The sequence below is a fragment of the Phyllobates terribilis genome, unplaced genomic scaffold, assembly GCF_046119375.1.
Source record: "Phyllobates terribilis strain yellow unplaced genomic scaffold, ASM4611937v1 Scaffold_2__4_contigs__length_985480577, whole genome shotgun sequence".
Taxonomy (NCBI): Eukaryota; Metazoa; Chordata; class Amphibia; order Anura; family Dendrobatidae; genus Phyllobates; species Phyllobates terribilis.
In genome coordinates, this window is record NW_027362762.1 from 624,500,013 (window position 1) to 624,519,914 (window position 19,902).

The 19,902-nt window shown below is 43.5% G+C and overlaps 1 protein-coding gene across 2 annotated transcripts in view; it reads right to left on the reverse strand.

Annotated features, from left to right (window-relative positions):
* The window catches only part of LOC141252897 (glycophorin-C-like), a 385,397-nt gene that overhangs the window by 321,026 nt on the left and 44,469 nt on the right, over positions 1–19,902 (reverse strand). The window contains exon 2 of one of the 2 annotated variants that reach the window (XM_073670659.1): positions 17,250–17,341. The exons of the other annotated variant lie outside the window; for it this stretch is intronic. The gene's annotated coding sequence lies outside the window, so the exon portion shown is untranslated. The remainder of the gene's footprint in view (positions 1–17,249; positions 17,342–19,902) is intronic. 2 annotated transcript variants of the gene reach the window in all.

Sequence of the window (19,902 nt, forward strand, 5' to 3'; positions counted from 1 at the left end):
TGGGCTGTGTGGAATCACCCTGTATGGTTCCTTGCTCCATCTCATCGTGCTCCGCCTGCAATGCATCCTCTTTGATTGTGAGCAGAGAGCGCTTCAGAAGACAGAGAAGCGGGATGGTGTATGTAATTATGGCATCATCGCCACTCACATCGCCATATTGGTGGAGTCCTCAAAGTTTTGGAGGATGTCACAGATATCTGACATCCATGTCCACTCCTGAGGTTTTTATGTGTGGAGTCTGAACTGAATACCGACGGCCTTGTTGATGCTGGTAGTCAACAACTGCTTTGTGCTGCTCACAAATCCTTCCCAACATCTGCAATGTTGAGTTCCAACGTATTGGGACATCGCAGATCAGTCAGTTAGCTGGAAGATGCAAACACTGCTGAAGCACAGCAAGGTCGGCGGAAGCTGTAGCTGACTTTCTAAAATGGGCACACAGGTGGCGTACTTTGACAAGCAGATCCGGCAGATCTGGGTAGGTTTTGAGAAACCGCTGAACCACTAGGTTAAGCACATGAGCCAGGCATGGTATGTGTGTGAGCTTGCTTCGCCTCAGAGCCGCCACCATGTTCCGGCTATCGTCACATACGACCATGCCTGGCTGTAGGTTCAGAGATGTCAGCCACAGATCTGCCTGCTCTTTCAGATCTGCCCACAACTCTTCAGCGTTGTGCGGTTTGTCACCTAAGAATATTAGCTTCAGCACAGTCTGTTTCCATTTGGCTGAGGCAGTGCTAATGTGCTTGCAGCTTACAACTGATGTGGTCATTTTGGAGATTGAGGCTGAAGAGGAGGAGCAGGTGCAGGAGCTGTATAATGTGGTGGCAACCCTGATTGACCCATGACCCCCAATCCTCAGCATCAGGAGGATGTGTTCTGTCCCAAGGTCCGACTGGTTTCCGGCTTCCACTATATTAACACAGTGTGCCATCAGCGAGATGTACCATCCCTGCCCACAAGCACTTATCCATGTGTTCGTGGTTAGGTGGACTTTCCCAGTAACTGCATCATTGAGGAAATGGCTAATGTTGTGGGACATGTGCTTGTGTAATGCAGGGACGGCACACAGGGAGAAATAGTGGCGGCTTGGGACCAAGCACCGAGGGACGGCCGCCGCCATCAGGTTGCGGAAAGCTTCCTTCTCTACGAGCCTAAAAGGCAACATTTCGAGCGAAAGCATGCCATACATGGTAATGCCATAGCCATGTCGGTTACTGGCATTCCTATGATTAGCTGGCCACATCATTTCATTGGGTCTTATATAAGACCCGTCACATGATGTTCGGCACACTCTCCTGTGGAATCAGTTCAGGGAGAGTTGATATAGGAGGGAGAGCTTAGATTAGAGCAGGCATATATGGAGTGTTTAATTGGTATGGCAGTACTTATATACCGCTGCTACACCAATAAAACAAAAGTCATTTTCAGGGCTACATACTGTCCTTTCTGTATTAAAACCGCAGTTGCCTGCATTCAGTGTAGGGACAGCTGATGGAGGAGGAATAGTTTTGGATTAGAGGCATATAGGCAGGGTTTATTGCTTACAGTGCTTCTATAGGTATTCTGCTGCTGCAACCTAAAAACAAAAGTCCTTTTATGGACTACATTTTTTTTTCCCCATTAATACCAGGAAGTTTGCACGCATATATTATATATCTAATTTAAAATGGGCAAGGCATACAATAGGAGACAGGGAAGTGGATGCACGCAGAGTCCAAAGTCGTGGGCCAGGTGAAACTGTGCCTTCTGCGGAAGCACAACAAACATGATCATCCATGAGACCTAGTTTCCTGTTCACTCTGCAGGGGGGCACGGGACACCACTCTTGAACCAAGAACATTGCAAACAGGTGGTCGGTTAGATGGCAGTTAATGCTTCCAATATGTTTCCCAGCACCACCCTGTTTGTCACACGATTCAGTCTCATGAGCCAAGAGTCTGGACCACATATTTCTAATCATGATCCTCCTTCCTCCCACCATGACGAGTCCCAGGAGACAAGTGATCTCACACTCAGACACTCTGAGGAGCTCTTTACATTTCCATTTATTGATTCTGGCCTCTCGCCCTGCATATTTCAAGAGGGATATGAGGAGACCGTGTGTAGTGATGCCCAAATGTTTGAGCAGCCATCGTCAGAAGAAGATGACTGTGAGGAACGGCAATATAGTGTCTCAAGAGGTAGATGATGATACGACACAGTCGCTAACAAGTGATGTTGTTAAGTCAACAAGTCAGGAGGACCAGAGTGCGGATGTGGAAGATGAAGTGGAGGACGATGAGGTCACTGACTCCACCTGGAGAGGAGCCATGTAGAGCGTAGACAGCAGTGAAGAGGGGGAAGGATCCGCAGCACCGCAACATGCAAAAAGAGACCTTGGGGTAGACAGAGGGAGATGGTGGGCAACTGTTGTCCAGAGCACCCACACACAGCAAGTTCCCATGTCAAGAGTTGTGTTCACCAGTCTGGCGATTTTTTTAAGTAAGTGCGGATGATAAAAGAATGATCATTTGCAACTTGTGCCGTATGAAGTTCAGCCAGGCCCTGATCACTATCAGCCTGACCACCACGAGCATGGTTTAATTTTTTGCAGCCCTTCATGCAAAAGGAGGAAAACCAGCACTATGCAAAGCCGGCATACCTCCATACCACTTGAGCGCAGGGATTAGTGCGCAGCCAGGCAGATTTTGTGATCAAGAACACAGCTGCAACACCCAAGCAGACAGCGACACATAGAAATGCAAGTATAAGAATGTAGGGTGGCACTTAAAACTTCTTTATTGGACAAACAAAAAAGACATAGATGCGGGGGAAACGGGTCAACGTGAGGACGATGGCTATTTTATATACATATTATGCTTCAATGGGTCCAGGTGTTTTTTGCAGCCCTTGCACTTAGTGCATAGACATTACCAGTAAAGGAGTATCACTCCTTAAAAATGGGAAAAAAATGTTTTCTGAGGTCCTCCTCTATGTTTTTTAAATGGTGTATTGCAGTCCCTCCTTCTAATTTTTGGCAGCCTTGCACTTAGTGCATAGGTTTTATGAGTCTACTAGTCCCACTGCCTAACAATTTTAACAGAGCGTGTATGAGGCCAACTTTTATGTCTAATACAGGGTGTATCAGAGTTTCTCTTACTTCTAATTTTTGGCAGTTCTTCCATTTTCTACATAAGCTTTGTGAGTTTCAGAGTTCCTCATTCAAAAATAAAATAGGATGTATCTGACCATGTTATACACACCACATGCCCAGACAAGATAGTAAAATGTTAAAATTACATTTATCAGTAACTACTGGTGGTGAGTGTAGTTTTATTTCTCCCTCTACTATGTCATCTACTGTAGTCATAGGCGACGTGGAAATATGGTGAGAGATTGCCCAGATATTAAGGGGTGGATGAGGCAGGGTTTTTTTTTCCTCTATTTATTTTTGCATTATATACAAATCATTATACAGGAAAAAATATTTCCTAACATTTTTTCCAGTAAAATCCATTTTGTCTTTGGTTTTGTGTGTTTTATTGTCAGTTCATAGTTCACAGCAGCGACCTCGGAGTCAGATATGCATACAGAAGTTTTCCCCATGCTGCTCCCTTTCCATTTGAGCACTGTTTCCATTCATTTCAGCAATTTTCCTGCCTCCACAGACCTCCTGTTAGGGTCTTCCAGAAGAATACTCGAGTTTCCCATTATACTCGTTACTCGAGTCGAGCTCTTCCGAATGTCCGACCTGCTCGATTCAGGTACCGAGCACTTGAGTGTGGCACCCTACTGTTCACAGGTACCACAGGACCCAAAAGGGTGCATAGATGGACTTCTCCACAAAAGGCCCTCATTACAAACAAACACCTCCACCCTTCCACCTCATACCACCAGAGGGAGCCCGTTAGGGATATACAGTGATGGCCAAAAGTATTGGCACCCCTGCAATTCTGTCAGATAATACTCAGTTTCTTCCTGAAAATGATTGCAATCACAAATTCTTTGGCCTTATTATCTTCATTTAATTTGTCTTCAATGAAAAAACACAAAAAGAATTGTCCTAAAGCCAAATTGGATATAATTCCACACCAAACCTAAAAAAGGGGGTGGACAAAAGTACTGGCACCCTGTGAAATATCATGTGATGCTTCTCTAATTCGTGTAATTAACAGCACCTGTAACTTACCTGTGGCACCTAACAGGTGTTGGCAATAACTAAATCACACTTGCAGCCAGTTAACATGGATTAAAGTTGACTCAACCTCTGTCCTGTGTCCTTGTGTGTACCACATTGAGCATGGAGAAAAGAAAGAAGACCAAAGAACTATCTGAGGACTTGAGAAACCAAATTGTGAGGAAGCATAAGCAATCTCAAGGCTACAAGTCCATCTCCAAGGACCTGAATGTTCCTGTGTCTTCCGTGCACAGTGTCATCAAGAAGTTTAAAGCCCATGGCACTGTGGCTAACCTCCCTAGATGTGGACGGAAAAGAAAAATTGACGAGAGATTTCAACGCAAGATTGTGCGGATGGTGGATAAAGAACCTCAACTAACATCCAAACAAGTTCAAGCTGCCCTGCAGTCCGAGGGTACAACAGTGTCAACCCATACTATGCGTCGGCGTCTGAATGAAAAGGGACTGTATGGTAGGATACCCAGGAAGACCCCACTTCTTACCTCGAGACATAAAATGCCAGGCTGGAGATTGCCAAAACTTACCTGAGAAAGCCTAAAATGTTTTGGAAGAATGTTCTCTGGTCAGATGAGACAAACGTAGAGCTTTTTGGGAAAAAGCATCAACATAGAGTGTACAGGAAAAAAAAAGAGGCATTCAAAGAAAAGAACACGGTCCCTACAGTCAAACATGGCGGAGGTTCCCTGATGTTTTGGGGTTGCTTTGTTGCCTCTGGCACTGGACTGCTTGACCGTGTGCATGGCATTATGAAGTCTGAAGACTACCAACAAATTTTGCAGCATAATGTAGGGCCCAGTGTGAGAAAGCTGGGTCTCCCTCAGAGGTCATGGGTCTTCCAGCTGGACACTGACCCAAAACAAACTTCCAAAAGCACTATAAAATGGTTTGAGAGAAAGCACTGGAGACTTCTAAGGTGGCCAGCAATGAGTCCAGACCTGAATCCCATAGAACACCTGTGGAGAGATCTCAAAATGGCAGTTTGGAGAAGGCACCCTTCAAATATCAGGGACCTGGAGCAGTTTGCCAAAGAAGAATGGTCTACAATTCCAGCAGAGCATTGTAAGAAACTCATTGATGGTTACCCGAAGCGGTTGTTCGCAGTTATTTTGGCTAAAGGTTGTGCAACCAAGTATTAGGCTGAGGGTGCCAATACTTTTGTCTGGCCCATTTTTGGAGTTTTGTGTGAAATGATCAATGATTTGACTTTTTCTTCATTCTCTTTTGTGTTTTTCCCTTGCAAGCAAATTAAATGAAGATAATAATACCAAAGAATTTGTGATTGCAATCATTTTCAGGAAGAAACTGAGCCAGGCAGTCAGTCAGTTGTTCGGAGAGTGTGCTGCCACTGAGAGCAGTGAAGACGAAGCACGTCTGCTTCTGTATTGAGGGCCCCGAGTGTGGCCGGAGGCAAAGAGGAGAGGAGAGAGGAGTTGAAGGGGCAGAGGAGCATCATAGGCTCACCCCAAGACACAAACCGGACACCGGGTCCGTGCCTACAGGGTACTTTATACCCATTAGGGATCACCGGCATACCAGGAGGACTACAAGTCCCTGGTCGACCTAAAGCTAAACCCTTGACAGGACTAGAAACCATGAAGGCCCCGGCACCCAGGGATAGTGGTTGCCAGAAAAAGGTCCTACTACCATGCGACAGGTGAATGAACAGCACGACACAGAAGCTAGGCCTAGTTGCAGGCTTGCCAGGAGCTTAGAGAGAGGGAGACACGGACCAGGAGGCCTTATACCCGCTCACTGGGGAGAAGTCCTGAAGTGCACCCTTCCTATCGCGTACCCTGGACCGTACCTGACATCCGCACCAGTAAAAGTACTGAAGTGAATCCCCTGTCTCTGTCAGTTACTCCTGCTGCGCCATCTTTCCTGCACTACAAGCCCCAGCATCACCACCATTTGCACCTACACTGCCCCGGGGGCCCGCTCCGCCTGTGGGGAGCAGAAACATCCCAGCTGCCATCCCATCACCCCCCGGAGGTATGCAGCAGCACCGGTAACCATTACCGGAAACCACAGGTGGCGTCACGAGACAAACTGTACACTAAAACCCCTTTTTAAAGAGAGACCCAGAGAACGGGCCCGGGAGCCGACTGCCGTGACCTCTTAAACAAGGTAAAAGGCCCGGGTACCGAGTCCCCTATATTCCCCCTGGGTGACACATGAGCATTTTAGTGCTTGATCATCACTAATGGTGAAGCCTCCATGGTTGGGTGCTAAGTCTGTTTTGAATGTCATGGGGCATTTATCTGCTTCCTCTTACAGCCCCTCTGCATCCTCCTCAATGTATATTATAAAAAAGCTAAACAGCAGACGAGGAGGTCATCGAGCAGGAAATCTCACGCAGAAAGGCTCCATGTCAACCGCAACAGGGCATTTTTGTAAGCAGCAATACCTAAAACATTGTACCTGTACCACATTTTAGCAGAGTAACTCATGTTCTCTGCAAGGGGCACATCCTAAATGTAATCATGCAAAATGTCTTAAAGATATATATCCACTTGATGAAGGTGGTTGCCATGCCAGGAGAGTGCTTGGGAACTTCAACTGTTTTCACATGGTGAAGCACACCCTCCAAGCTTTGTAAAATCAGAATGATTTAACTGAGCCCTGTCTGATTTGAAACATTGCAATGAAACATGATCATTACATTTAAATTCCTTGGCAGCTGATGGGTCAAATGTGTTACTTACTGAGGACCTTCGAAGAGGCTACTAAATTAATAGAATGGACAACTCTGATGTCAATGATGTCATACTGTCAAAGATGTCATATTAGTAAAAACCCTCATAATGTTTAAAGAAGAGATGAATGAAAGGACCACAACTTATTCATTGCCACCCTGGGGATATTGAGGACCCTCAGAATGATGTTTTTTCACCCTGACACATAGCGATTCGCACAGCTGAGTTCATTCATGCAAGGTGTGTGTTCTTTCTTTGGCAGATACCCTGTTATATTGCCTTGTCCAGCCTCCAGGGTACTGTTATGGTATGTGCACACGATGCAGAAATGAAGCAGAAAATTTCTGCATCATTTCTGCATCTCCCTGGCAGAAAAAACGCATGCAGATTGTGCATGCGTTTTTCCTGCAGAATACATGCGGATCCACATGCAGATTCACATGCGTTTCCGCATGCAGATTGACAAGCGCTTTCCAGGCGATTTTAGCATCACTTGGAAAGTGCTTGACAACTAGGTCACACTATATAAATCCATGCAAACAGCATGGATTTATATAGTGTGACCCGAGAGAGTGTATATACTTACCTCCGATGGCCCGCGCTGTCCTGCTTTACAAAGTTCCCGGCTGCCGGCAACTTTGAATTGAAAGACCTGCCGACGTCAGCGTCACGTGACCCGTCACATGACTCTGACGTCAGCGCAGGTCCTACAACTCACTGCAAGTGCCGGGAACCAAGCGGGAGCGCTGCGCGGGCCGACAGAAGGTAAGTGTACATTTATTTTTTATTTTATTCTTGTTTTACAGATTTTTTAATGGTACCTGGGTGTGGATGAGACTCTCCTCTCCTCCACACCCGGGTACCATCCGCATATTAGAACGCGCCAATGGCGCAAGTACAGATGCTGTCTTGCGGAATTGGCGCGTTCTAATGCAAGTCAATGGTGGCGAAATCGCCGCGTTTCTGCAAAATTAATTGACATGCTGCGGATTTTTGACCGCAGCGTTCACGCTGTGGAAAAATCCGCATCATGGGCACAGCACATGCGGATTTCCATTGGGGAACATTGCTGCCCTTCTACCATGCGTTTTTCATGCGTTTCCGCGGCGTTTACGCAACTGCAAAAACGCCGCGGAAACGCATGAAATACGCATCGTGTGAACTCAGCCTTAGAGAGGAAAAAAGGATGTGTAATCTCAGCTCACCCATCATCAATTACAAAAGTCGATTTAATATCTTAGGACGGTGCACAGGAAAAACTCCAGGTTAAAAAAAAATCAGGGAACAACCAAAGATGCGGAGAAAAATAAGAATATTTAATTTTCAAAGTATGGTCACACAAAACATTGATTCAATTTAGATTTTTCTTTTGTTCATTCACTTTCCATTATGTTAATTGTTAAAAATAAACTATTAAACTATTAACACTTCTATTTTTGAAAGCATTTTTACTTTGTAGATTTGCCTAAAAGTTTGTACTGTGCTGAATAAGTTAAAAAAATAATTACGATTATGGTACTTTTATTTCTGGGCCAGCACTGCTTTTATGCAGCTGCACCAATCTTTCTTGATCTACTGCAGCTGTGACATCAGGTAAACCATCCTGCGATGCAGCCAATCACTGATTTCAGCGCCTTGTGCCATTTAGAACGACTGAGAACTGCTGATTTTACTGTTTGCAATCCTGTCAATGTGATGTCACCACTGCAGCTAGTCAATAAAGTCTGGTGCAATGAAGGAAAGACAGAGCTAGACCCAGGGAGGTTAAATAAAGGGAATTTTATACACTGCTCAAAAAATAAAGGGAACACTCCAATAACACATACTAGATCTGAATGAATGAAATATTCTCATTGAATACTTTGTTCTGTACAAAGTTGAATGTGCTGACAACAAAATCACACAAAAATCATCAATGGAAATCAAATTTATTAACCAATGGAGGCCTGGATTTGGAGTCACCCCCAAAATTAAAGTGGAAAAACACACTACAGGCTGATCCAACTTTGATGTAATGTCCGAAAAACAAGTCAAAATGAGGCTCAGTATTGTCTGTGGCCTCCACGTGCCTGTATGACCTCCCTACAGCACCTGGGCATGCTCCTGATGAGGTTGTGGATGGTCTCCTGTGGGATCTCCTCCCAGACCTGAACTAAAGCATACGTCAACTCCTGGACAGTCTGTGGTGCAACGTGAAGTTGGTGGATGGAGCGAGACATGATGTCCCAGATGTGCTCAATTGGATTCAGGTCTGGGGAACGGGCGGGCCAGTCCATAGCTTCAATGCCTTCCTCTTGCAGGAACTGTGCCAGCCAGATGAGGTCTGGCATTGTCCTGCATTAGGAGGAACCCAGGGCCAACCGCACCAGCATATGGTCTCACAAGGGGTCTGAGGATCTCATCTCGGTAACTAATGGCAGTCAGGCTACCTCTGGCGAGCACATGGAGGGCTGTGCGGGCCTCCAAAGAAATGCCCCCCTACACCATTACTAACCCACTGCCAAACCGGTCATGCTGAAGGATGTTGCAGGCTGCAGATCGCTCTCCACGGCGTCTCCAGACTCTGTCACGTCTGTCACATATGCTCAGTGTGAACCTGCTTTCATCTGTGAAGAGCACAGGGCGCCAGTGGCGACTTTGCCAATCCTGGTGTTCGGTGGCAAATGCCAAGCATCCTGCACGGTGTTGGGCTGTGAGCACAACCCCCATCTATGGACGTCGGGCCCTCATACCAACCTCATGGAGTCGGTTTCTAACCGTTTGTGCAGACATATGCACATTTGTGGCCTGCTGGAGGTCATTTTGCAGGGCTCTGTCAGTGCTCCTCCTGTTCCTCCTTGCACAAAAGTGGAGGCAGCGGTCCTGCTGCTGGGTTGTTTCCCTCCTACGGCCCCCTCTATGTCTCCTGGTGTACTGGCTTGTCTCCTGGTAGCGCCTCCAACCTCTGGACACTACGCTGACAGACATCAAAACTTCTTGCCACAGCTCACATTGATGTGCCATCCTGGATGAGCAACACTACCTGAGCAACTTCTGTGGGTTGTAGAGTCCGTCTCATGCTACCACGAGTGTGAAAGCACAACCAACATTCAAAAGTGACCAAAACATGAGCCAGAAAGCATTGGTACTGAGATGTGGTCTGTGGTCCCCACCTGCAGAACCACTCCTTTATGGAGGGTGTCTTGATAATTGCCAATAATTTCCATCTATTGTCTATTCCATTTGCACAACAGCATGTGAAATTGATTGTCAATCAGTGTTGCTTCCTCAGTGGACAGTTTGATGTCACAGAAGTTTGATTTACTTGGAGTTATATCCTGTTGTTTAAGTGTTGCCTTTATTTTTTTTGAGCAGTGTACATTACTAAGCCTTTCGGCTAAAAACACTTGAAAGACAGAAACTATAAATATATAATATAAATATAACATTAATATTTGCAATAATATTTTTTATAATTTTTGAAAGCTCTAAATATATATTATCATTATATTTCTATTATTAAAGAGGCTGTCTACTACTGAACGTCCCCAGTCTAATAAATTTAAGACCCCAATTAAACTAAAAATAATATATACTCAACTACAGCGAAGTCGCCCTGCTAGCGATATTTGCACTTGTGTTCCGGGTGGTGACATGACATTGCTGTGTCACATGCAGACTGAAGCCAATAAGTGACTGAGGCTCATCAATAGTCCTCCAAGGCAGATGTTTGCTCTGATAAAATAGTTAAAATTAAAGTTGATGAGCGGTCACTCATTGGTTGCAGCCTGAAATACTTTACTATTCATCATTTATTCGCATACTTATTCAGATGTCAAAATTGGGACAGATTAACAAGTTAAAGATTAACGTATTATTCTGTTTGCATGGTGCTAGAATTCAATCCGTTGCTACAGTACCTCGTATCTTTCAGAAAACAGAATCCTGTAAATGTTAAGTATCGCAGCTCAGAAATTAGCTGCTTGTTACAGCAACAAACAAAATTACATTTGAATATAAGCAGTGCCCCCTGCTGGAGAAGGTGGGGCAAGCACTGGGTTTTAATTATTATATACTGGAAAACATAATTAGGCTTTAGGTCTATGTGGCTGTCATATCCCAGCTGCATCTCTCTTTTAATAAGCAGTTTCAGGCGGTGCAGGCAGGTATTAGCACTGGATGGTACACAGTGTAAATCTCTAAATTAAAACTTCGGCAGTGTTTTGAGCAGATTGTGACTGCTGTGACTACACTATCTCTGGAGAAAGAGATTAAATATGAAGCAAAAAAATTGATAATATATTTAAAAAATGATAAAACTTAATAGTAATTTAAATGAATCTAATCACCTGCAATCCGGCTGAACTTGTTGCAGAAAATGTGAAATGGTTTATTGAAGATGCAAAAATATAGGTTTAATATCGGTTCTGCAGAAACAGGATAAGAAGTAAATGAGGAGGCCTGAGATCACTTTAAGTACATTCCACTCTGGGATTCTTTTTATTTCATCACCAGATAGGTATCAGTAATGTATGTTCCATGTGTGAATCAACATACTTTTCTGTGGCTAGCATACTTTTTCCAGTGCTGCTCCAGTAAACCTCCATCATGATTAGCCGGAAGTCACTGACAAATGGACGCTATCTCTCTTAATATAGGTCTATGAGAGCCTTCTTCAAAGACTTACATTGAGAAGTGACATCCGTTCCACCCAGCAAACACTGGAGCCAGGGCCGGCATCACCACCCAAAGCACCCGTGCAAGTGCTGGGGCCCTGAGCAAGCCAGGGGACCCACTTGCCATTGGGACACCAGCAGGCTATGGGGGCCGTGAGTTGGGTGAGCCCAGTGCCAGCGCCCGCTAGTGGGCCCCCCGCTTGCTCAGGGCCCTGCACTTGCAATACTTACCTCTCCCTGTTCCACCAAAGTGTTGGCGTCTTCCGCGTCTTCTGACTCTGTGACGTCTCACGGCAGAGGGTGCGATGACTACAGCGTGCATTCTGTGCTCAGCAGCCAAGGTGCGGAGAGCTGGAAGACGGCGAGGAACCTGGATCAGCGGCCAGCAGAGAACGAGGAGGAGTGAGTATGTGATTTTTTTATGTATGGAGCAATAAATAGGGTCCATACTGTATGTAGCATCATATTGGGTCCATTATCCTGTATGGAGCATTACATGGGGTCCATTATTCTGCATGTAGCCTTGATTTGGAGCCCATTATTCTGTATGGAGCATTATATGAGGCCCGTTATTCTGTATAAAGCAATATATGGGGCTCATTATAGTGTATGGTGCCCATAATACTGTATGGAGGACTATCTGGGGCCCATAATACTGTATGGAGAACTATACTCTCCGGTCTAAAATGAAACCTTTTGAATCCCCCCAGGGCATGCGCTGTGCGCTGTGAGGATTCACCGGTTTCTTACCTATTGTAGAGTTTACAATAGATATCACTCAGTAAGTGAAATCTTTGGCATTGTACTATATCTATATTTCTCTGCCATATCACATATGTAGTGAGAGTTTCCACATGTACCGGAGACACTGACACACGCAGACCCATTCAAATGAATGGGTCTGTGCACATCTCAGTGTATTTTTACGGACCGTGTTTCCGTGTGCTCTACAAGGAGACATGTCTGTTTTTTTGTGGATACACAGTCCGCAAAAGTGCCTCATGCTGAACACACATGAATGACATCCGTGTGTCATCAGTGTGACACGGACCAGCATCTTGGAATCAGTGCTGCAGGTAGCGCTGTTCCAAAGTGCCAGTGCTGAACGCTGCCCTCATCATGCTTCCCTGCTGGCGCTGCGATCAGCATCAGCAGGGACCATAATGAGGGTAGTGGTAATCTGATCACGCAGTATCCCCACTTGTAAAAATAAGAGTAAAATAATAAAATCCATGTACTCCCCTCTCCTAGATGTCCCCTGTTGTAATCCATGTGACCGCTGCTGCCGAGGAGCCAGGGAGAATGAGCGGCTCCAGAGCTGCGCTCAGTACGTGACAGGACACACATTCATTCTCCCCGTCTCCCCGGCAGCAGCGGTTGCATGGATTACAGCGGGGGACACCTAGGAGAGGTGAGTACATGGATTTTATTATTTTACTGTTATTTTTACAGGTGGGGACACTGCGGGATCAGATTACCACTACCCTCATCATGGTCCCTGCTGGTGCTGATCGCAGGAATCATGATGAGGGCAGTGTTCAGCACTGGCGCTTGGGAACAGCGATAACTGTAGAGCTGATTCCCAGGCACCGTCCATGTGATCCTGATGCGGCACATGGGCGGCACACATGGACACACGGGACACGGATATCTCTGGTACTGTTTTTTCTGTTACCGAAAATATCCGGACATGTGAAACTGGCCTTACACTGAGAGCTTGTGACCATTACCTCTGACTTCCGGTTAGTAAGAGGTGGTGATCACAAGATGGCGGCAATGGACTGGAGCAGCACCAATAAAAGATGAAGACAGCAGCTGGTGGGTATAATACTAGGTTCAGGGAACTTAGATTAGTAGCACCACTTCAGAACTGAAATAAAAAAAATACTGCAGTGGTGTTTTAAATAATTGCACAGACACTGCTGCTGCCACCTTCCCCCTCTTATTCTCTCTCTCTTTCTTTTTTGATGCACTAGTACCTATTTTATCCCTATGTGAAATGCACTCTCTCTCTACCTTTCTATCTTTATGCTGTCAAATCATAACATGGAATTGTTGGCTGGCCCCCATCTTTGGAACTGACTATGATAGTCCCCACCGTGCTTGGCTGTGCTAGATCATGTGATGTGTTAGCTTCAGGGCTTATGGGGTATGAAATGTCTTTGGGCTTTTTTTTTTTTTTTTGCAAAATTGCTCTTGATCCAATCATCTCTAATGTTTACTGCATACTGTTATACTATTGAGTTTAAGGCTGCCATATAAATCCCAATGCAGTGCTCTGCAAGCAGACAAAATTTCAGAGTTTTAGTGCACTGTTGTATGAAGGGAAGGAGTGGATTTGAAGCTTTGCATCAGAGCTTTGCTTCCTTTAAAAAAATTATTTGCCTATTTAAACTAAATAAAATGTATGTTTACTGTAGATACATATTTCTACTCTAAACCATTATTCTTTATTCATTCCAAGATGATATAATGAAAATTATACCATTATATAATACTAAAATCCACCCTATAACATCAGGGATAAAATGTGATAACTTATAACCATTTTTGGCTAGCACAGATAATATATTATTACCGTAAACACCAGAGAAATAAAAGATATTTGCTATTAAACCATAATCACCATGGACCACAAACGATAAACAGCATCATTCTATTATTATTCAAAATTAAAAAGCACCCTGGACCATCAGGGATGGTGAAGAAAAGATCTGGCACTCTATTAGGTTGCAGAAAAATAATATCAGATTTATTAGTAGAACAATCTAAAAACAGTGACGTTTCAGTCAAAAGGACCTTCTTCAGACAGTTTGCATATGGTATACTGCATTTAAGAACGCTGTGGGGAGTAGGAATATAATTCCCATAAGGCGCTGACCACCAGGGATATTAGATGATAACTTATAACCATTGTAGACTACTACAAATAATAAATATTCTTACCATTAGCATCATGGGAACCTATGACAATGACAATTAACCCGTAATCCTCATAGACCACTATGGATGAGATATTAAAGAGGTTTCCTGCTGCAAATTATTCATGGGATAACTGATTACTTAATCGTTTGGGAATCTGATCACTTGGACCAGCAGAAAAAGGCAGTTTTACTTCTGTTAGAATGGAGTGGAAATGAGCTTACCGGATTGCCTCTCCATTCATTCTTTATGGGGCAGCCGGAAAAAGCCAAGGGCAATGCTCAATAGCCTCATAGGCATGGATAAGGCGGCGGTCGGCATGTGTTTCAACAGTGGGAGCTCCACCGATCAATTAAGTGTAAAAAATAATTTTAAACAACCATGTGAAAAAAATATTAATTTCCATCAAGGATAAAAAACAGGGATATTAGATGTTAAGTGGCGTGAAAAGAAGGGGATGTTTACCATTATTCTGTTTCTTGGTTGCTCCCTTAAAATTCATAAGTGTTTTTTCTTTTACAGCTCAGAATTCTGCCCTCGTTCAATAATAGTATCTTTTCTCCTATAGCTTTTCTATAGATCTAATGTAAAGTTTTGTGTTGCCTTCATGTGGCACACCGCAGCTTGTTTTCTCAGACTTGCTATCGGAATCAATGTGACTGCTCCTTTATTTCTTGCTCCACAACACAAAGAGAGAAAAAAAGAGAATTTACAAAAAGAACGAGGCCGTGTCTGCACACGAAATATCACAGTCTGCAAAGAAAAATAAAATACGATTCGGTCTTGCTCAAATAGATGTAAGGAGTTCATTGTGAGAAGATAAATTCACAAAGCTGTCAGCATATTTTGTAGAAATTCCTCCTGAAGTGTCAGACCTGGTGTCTTTAAAATGCCAGCCAGCAACATTAAACTTTAACTGATGATACAACAATGGCTCTTCACATTGCTGGGAGAGGCGCTCACTTTACTAAATGGGAAGGCTAATATCCAGCAAATGATTATGGCCACTATTTAATTCTCTCTATAATGCCTTCCCTCTATTATTTTTTTTTTAATTAACCCGCTCCTCCACCGCACTCGTGCTGTCTCCAGCCCTCCGCTCACATTGCAGTGACTTCATATTCGAGAGCGCATTACTTCAAAAATCCTGGAGATGATTCCTTTTGTCATGAACATTTCTTGGGAAAGCTGAGTGACACCAGTTTGGTTGGCGAGATTTGTCGGTGAGCTTTCCTAGACTACTGGAGGAACAGCCTGCTTGTTTGTGTAGAGAGTGAGACCCATCCATTCTTCTTACATAACTACTTCTTGTATATACAGTAGCCGGCCTCATTGCAGATGCCACCAAATTCACAAACCGGGATTGGTTGACCCATATGCTCAGATAGTTTATGCATCATGGTTTCCTTTACTACTGTATACATTGAGGCACTTTCTACATAAGAAGATTACTTTTTAATTCCAAAATATACAAAAGCTGGGTGACAATCTTTGTCAGGCAAAATTAGTGGAGTCAACCATTATAACTTACTCTTATTTTCCAGAATGGCAAATCTACCCTATATTACATTTTTACCCCAATTTCACTATTTGCTGTTCAGGATAGCCAAAAAGCAGGTTGACAGGTTGTGGAAGTTACAATTAACTATAACGGCTATCATACAGCTCTTACCCAAAGTAGAAATAACTAACCTCTTCATAGGCTTCTCAACATTTTCATTTATTCTTTCATGTTACTTCTGGAGAGAAACAATCTCATCACAAGGATGAAGGGGAAGGAGGTCATGAGACTTGTTCGGGCCAGTAGAGGTCAAAGAGGCTCAGCATAACAGTGTCTTGGCTGTTGTTTTCCATTTTAATATCCCTTGATCTGCCTTCCGTAATTTAGAATGGCACCAAAACCAATTGAGTGAATTACGGCCGCGATTCAATCAGAGCATCTTTATGCATCAATGGTTTTATGTTGAAGTGGGATTCACGCATAACAACTAGGCAGCTTTATATGTGTTTGTGTATGTGCATTTATATCAAGTATTATATCCAATATATAGCACAAGGCTGAGGCCATTATATCCTGTACACCCACTGAGATATCAGCACATGTGATTTTATGCTGTGAAAAGAGATCAGTTCACCGCATAAGCTATAATGTCACTTTGGTATCTCCATTCGTTTAGTTGAGTGTAGAGAAGGATATATATTGGGGGGGAAACCACTTATAGGATAACACCATATAGGTCAACTCTTATAGATGGGTAAGAAATGTAATTTCCCTTTGTAGTGGTCTACTCACCTTTATGTGTTGAGTTTAGGACACAACACCTTTTGATTTCAGTAGGCTAATAACCCCGCTGCTGCTAGTCCTGTATTGGCAAATAGGTAGACTTGTGTGAACATTAGGTCCTGTCTTTTGTGTTACTCCAAGGCTTCAACTAATCTCGTATATCTGTTCATTCATTTAGACTTTGCTATCTTCAGTGTCCAAGCGCCTGACAATGAGAACCCCACCAACCAGAGGTAAAGAGGGTTTCAGGACAGAAAAGGGACGGCAAAATGTTAGTGGCCCCTTTACCTAGGTAACCAGGTTTACAATTACAAAGAAACACTGTTATTACAGTTATTGGGGAACCTCAAAAGATGACCATTCTGTTACTGAATAAAAATTACTGAATAAAAATTACTATACAAAGACCAAAACCAATATTACTATATTACTATCATCAAATAACCATATAGTGGTAAATATAAGTTTAGCAGACTATATAATTGGCTACAATACAGTTTCAGATAGTGACTTACAGCTGACATTCAATCTGATGGAGTCGTTCACTTTTCCTCTCTTTTCCATCTGGCCCAGACCGACATAGTGACTTCTTACAGGCACGACTCATCTGCAGAGTTTACAACAAAGACACATTTGACTTCTCACATCTACAGCATCATCCCCATCTATTCCCAAACAAGAATAAGCTCCTTATCCTGTTGATACCCCAATGCGGAGCTTTCTGCTGTCATATTTGTCCTTATTACTGAACCTGCTGTGTGACAGCAACAGTACGTCTCTTATTATGTCCACCATCGTGCCTCTTACATAGTAAAATGCCCCCTTTGTGCCCTCTAGACAGTAAATTTGCCCTTTATTAATACTCCCTGTGAGCACCCAAGAAAATAATACTGCCTTCTTTTTGCCCACTGGAAAATAAAATATAATAATATGCTCTCAGGGATCCCTTCAATAATTCCCTGATTGCTCAATCAAAAGTATTATTGCCCCAAAAGTTCTCTGCAATTATAGTAATAATGCCTGAGTCCCCCAGTATATAGTAATAATGCCCCTTGGTTCCCTCCACATATAGTAAAATGGCCAATGAGCTCCCCAATTATATTAATAATGTCCCCTGAAGCTCTCACTTATGGTAAAAATGCCCCCGGAGTTCCTGCTTTCCAATTATAATGTCTTGAGTGACCCACCAAGTAAATTTACCTCATATAGCAATAATGTCCCCTAAGTCTCCACACATAGTAATAATGCCAACAGAGTTCCTCCCATAATAATGCACGTTTTCCACCTCCCTCAGCAGCTAAGCTACAGTCCAAGTCCTACACTATGTCTACTGGTGTGGATCAGCAAATTCTACAGATTCTAAGCACCACCCAACATAGTAAGAAATCATTGGATATTTTTCCTCATCTCTACTCTGACTTTTGATTGTTTCTGTAATACAGTATGTTCCAATGAATCAAGCATAGGTTGCTCATTTGCTTGTTTCTGTAAAGCAGACCACTTTAGTGCTTAGTCCGTCAAGGTTTTGTGGAAAACATACAAACTCATACCTTGCATGTTGCAATCCCATAACCACAGTGGCAACCACTGACACACTAGATCTACCTCTCTCCTGCTCTGCAAACCAAGGTGCTCTATTATAATGTAAGACATGATCTAAAGGCAAAACATAGAACAGATGACCCTGACCCACCACATTACAGGCAAATTATAATCACACAATGTTCTTTACAAGGTCTCCAATGATCAATGTCGTTAAGTACAGATCAAGTCATGGGAGTACAAGTCTGATGTGACAGAACATTTACAGCAGAACCTCGGTGATTATCGAGGAGAGAGCTACTACAATGCATCTATGTGGAATTCTTGCGTAATTACCGCTGAGTTGTTAGTGTCACGCAAGGTGTGGGAAAGACTTAGTGGAACACAAAGGGAAGAGGGGAAGGGAGCCAAGACTCTAGTGAAAAGGGGGAAGTGGAGACCTCCTAGGTTGATTTAGTGTCACCTTGTCTCCCCTAACATCCCTGTATTGGCTCTTCACCAATTGCCGCACGCGTGCCTCGCCCTGTCTTTCCCTGGCGTATGGCTAAGGCTAGGAAAGGGAGGAGATGAGCATTAGTCGATCTCCACTAAACACTATAGACAACAAGGGTGAACAAACAGGGGAAAATTGCTTAGCTTAGCTTTAGACGTCTCCAGACAAATGCGCACATGTCCTCAAGCTCCAGAGAGGACGAAGTACTGCTCTTGCTAAAGCCTTCAGAAGTAGTAATGAATATCGCCAGCACCTCCCTCTGAAACACAGCAGATATTTATATACCCAGGCCAGGGTGTTAATTAGCCAGAGGGAGGTAGCCGCTGGGTCCTAGAGACAGCCTCTAAGAAGATGTCTGTAATGCCAAATGTAGAGATCTCCTGCAACCAACTGCAGGGCGACTGTCTGTCACCTCTGACACACCCGTGACAGTTAGGTTGCTATTAAGAAAACCTATAAGGAGTAAGTGCAGGGTAAGAATATAATCAGTATAAAAATTTACTTTTATTGAAGATCTAGTTAAAAAAATGTAAGATACAAGATAATAAAAGATGATGATAAACAACATGATACAAGTCCAGTTTTAAATATAAATGTAATACTAAATAGCAGATGCTTGGATAGTAAAGAAGGTTAAATGGTATAGTACAATACACAAAGTGTAATCCCAACACTCCAAATGGATACTAATTAGTGTTGAGCGAGTATGTTCTGTTAACCCTTTCGCCGAGTATGCTCGGGCCGAGCTCCGAGTATTTACAGCTGCTCGGTGATATGGTTGAATCGCTCCCGTGTGCATGATTTGCAACTGTTTGACAGTTTTACTACATGTGAGGAATGTGTAAGAAATAGACATTCCTCACATGTAGTAAAGCTGTCAAACAGTCGCAAATCATGCACACGGGAGTGATTCAAACATAACACCGAGCAGCTGTAACTACTCGGTACTCGCCCGAGCATACTCGGCGAAAGGGTTAACAGAACATACTCGCTCAACACTAATACTAATCTATATGATATTACATAAAAAATAAAAAAAGAGAAACTCAGTGTATCAAAATAAGGTATCATGAAGTGTCAAGGGTTTACATCCCATGAGTGGGAAATGTGAATGTGCACAGTGGCATAGAGAG